Raw genomic sequence first — 3183 nt, 5'->3', positions numbered from 1 at the left:
AATAATTTTAAAATTGAAATGATTGCAAAAATTAAAAATATTTTTGAAAACCTAAAAAAGTTCGTTAGAAAATGAAATGAAATATAAAATAAATAAATTGTAATTATCAAATTGTCAAAGAAGCCGGAAATTTATTTAGAACTTTAAACAATTATATAATATAATTTGTAACGGTTTGTTTTTATAACCCTTATATTTTTAAAGAATATTATATATATATTTGAAAATTAAGGTACCCAAGGTTAGTAAATAAATTTGAGACAATTAATTTAACTAAATTAATTAACGATTTATTCAAAAAACAACCTAAGCTAAATACATAGGATTTCCCTATTCTAATAACGAAGTATTCTTTTTATTGTGCAATTATACAATTATTGACGTATTGGAATTATTTTGACGATACGAAGTTTTTTACAATTATTCACATAATTAAGTCCAAATAATACAGCCTATCCAAATAGGATACAAATCGAATAAATATATTTCCTTTATCTAATTCGTGTTTCGCGATAATATATTTTTGAGATCATACGTTTTCAATGAAGCTGCGTATTATACGAATCTCTTTTGTGTTTGGTATACAGAGGTGTAATTGAACTTGTAGAAATTTAAGAGTATGAACTATACGTTTTCTTAGAAGCTGCGTATATATATGTTCAACTAGAAAAGTGTAATGCAGAGGTATACATGCATTGATAATACATGCATTGATTTTGGGTTTAGAGGTGATACGCTTTCTAGGAAGCTGCGTATATAAAAAAGAGAAGAAATCACTTGAAGATGCGTTTTCTTAGAAGCTGCGCATTGATTTCAATGATAATAAGGGTTTGAAATAATATAAGATACTATGCGGGCATCTTACATGTATTTCGGGTTGCGGCGGCACGGCTTACGGGAAACTAAATGGAATATACTCCTACAGAGGTATGGCTAACGTGCATCTGGAGTGGATCGAGATAGACTTTGAGAAAAACCTCGCGATCTATATAAGAAAAATATATTCTATTGCGGGGGCTTAGCTGGCTGGTCCCGCGAATATATATGTGAAGCTAGTGTGAAGCACCAGGGTAAAAAAAAGTTATTATAAAAAAGGAATGAATTTAAGTTGCATTAAAAAGTTACGATCTTAACCGCCTGGGGCAGCGTACGTTAAGAAAGGGGTGACAGTATACGAAAAGACTAAGGGAAAAACCTAGCACACGTATCGTGCATCTAATACTCAACGAGAGAGTATTAGAAGAAATTTCCAACAGCCGAGGTGGCGTTCATTGGAAAGAGAGAGAGAAAAGATTCAGCAGCCGAGGTGGCGTACATTGTAATAATCAAATGCATATACTCCAGCCGAGGTGGCGTTCCGAATGATATACAGTATACTCACTGAACTGCTTACTTGTAGTGGGCCTCTCTGCGATCCCCTTTCCTCCTGGCTGGTTGGCTCTCCGTAGTACAGCTTGGCTCTCTGCACAGGTGCTTGGCTCTTCACACACGTTCGTCTCAGCAGCGGTACATTCTCACTTATACCACTATAGTTCCGTTCGTATGGGCTGCGATAGTTCTCATCACAGCTCGCGTATTTATATTATTTGTACACGAAGTCATATTCGAGAGAGGTCAATAATATATCAATTATTGACATCTTTTATTTAATTTTGGAATTAATATTTAAATACAGGTAATTGCTGTATTTTGGGTTGTCATTTAAAAGGGGTAAATAGAATAACAAATCAGGTTTCTATTTAGTCTAATATACATATATATATATATATATATATATATATATATATATATATGGTTAGATTTTATTATATAAAAAATAAAAGGCTTTAAAATCTGAACCCTTACAAATTCAAAAAATATTTGTTTTCTTTTCTTTTTTTTAAATAATTTTATTTAATTTTTTCAGAGCAATAATTCAGTCAACAATTTATATTTTACATCCAATCACCATCATCATTCTGCAATGGACTACTAACATGAATCTATTGAAAGTGATCGTATTCCTTTCATTGATCAACAACAATAACAAGAGTTTGTTCCAATCCATTTTAATGATGAAGAAATTATTAACATCAGCAGTGATGATGATGATGATCATGATGAGGAGGAGGAGGAGGATGCACAATCTCAACAACATTTTTTTTCATCTCGATTAATCTTTTCCGATTCCAACCAAACATATCTATCTAACATTAATGAAGTAAGTTTTAATTTAATCTAATATAACTTTAAAAATTAAAATTATTTAAAAATACTTATTGTATGTAACAATTATTAAAACTATATTTTATAACTTATACAATAAATTAACCTTCTTGTCCTTTTTTTAATAATTTTATTTAATTTTTTCAGAGCAATAATTCATTCAACAATTTCGTTTTTACATCCAATCATCATCATCATCCTGCAATGGACTACTCACATGAATCTATTGAAAGTGATCGTATTCCTTTCATTGATCAACAACAATAACAAGAGTTTGTTCCAATCCATTTTAATGATGAAGAAATTATTAATATCAGCAGTAATGATGATGATCATGAGCAGGAGGAGGAGGATGCATAGCGTGGAGAAAATGTTTTTTTCATCTTTAATTATCATTCTTTTTTCAAACGTAAAATTCGTACATTTATTATTTGAAATTATTTCAATTTTTATTTAGCGTATCCTTAAATAGTTGAAGTATTTAAAAATACTATTTTTATATAAAAATTATTAAAATTTATAAGTTTAAAATAATTACATTATTCTTAAGTAATTAAGTAAGTAAGTAATTAAGTAAGTAAGTAATTAAGAGAATTTTTTTTTAATTATAAATTAAATTTTAAATAAATAATAAATGAATAAATTTAAATAAATAAATTTAAATATAATAAATAAATAAATAATAATAAATAAATAAATAAATTTAATTTAAATAAATAATCAATAAATTTCAAATAAATATAAAAAGTCTATAAATTTGTTATTTATTGTAAAATTTTAACTCTTTTTTTTCCGTCAAGGAAAACTGGTAAAATTTTTAATTATTTACAACATTTTCACATTTTCAACATTTTTTTTCATGTTACAAATGTAACTCTTAGAATTAGGAAGTACGTAATGTACGAAAGGGCATGTCCCGTTATGTTATTAAATAAATAAATAAATAAACATTTTATTTTGAATTTAAAAAAAAATTAA

The 3183-nt window shown here is 27.6% G+C and overlaps 1 long non-coding RNA gene across 2 annotated transcripts; it reads left to right on the top strand.

Moving 5' to 3' along the window:
• The first annotated feature begins 653 nt into the window (after positions 1-653).
• LOC122508854 lies at positions 654-2663 on the top strand. Of its 2 annotated transcripts, none has more exons than XR_006302270.1 (3): positions 654-1506; positions 1907-2200; positions 2353-2663. It is a non-coding gene; the product is annotated as an uncharacterized LOC122508854 (long non-coding RNA). The 2 variants fall into 2 exon arrangements; XR_006302269.1 differs by having other exon boundaries at positions 655-1675.
• Positions 2664-3183: the final 520 nt, after the last annotated feature.

Source organism: Leptopilina heterotoma, unplaced genomic scaffold (assembly GCF_015476425.1).
Source record: "Leptopilina heterotoma isolate Lh14 unplaced genomic scaffold, ASM1547642v1 Lhet_58, whole genome shotgun sequence".
Taxonomy (NCBI): Eukaryota; Metazoa; Arthropoda; class Insecta; order Hymenoptera; family Figitidae; genus Leptopilina; species Leptopilina heterotoma.
Note: the sequence above shows the minus strand (reverse complement) of the source record. Positions and strands in the feature narration are given on the sequence as shown.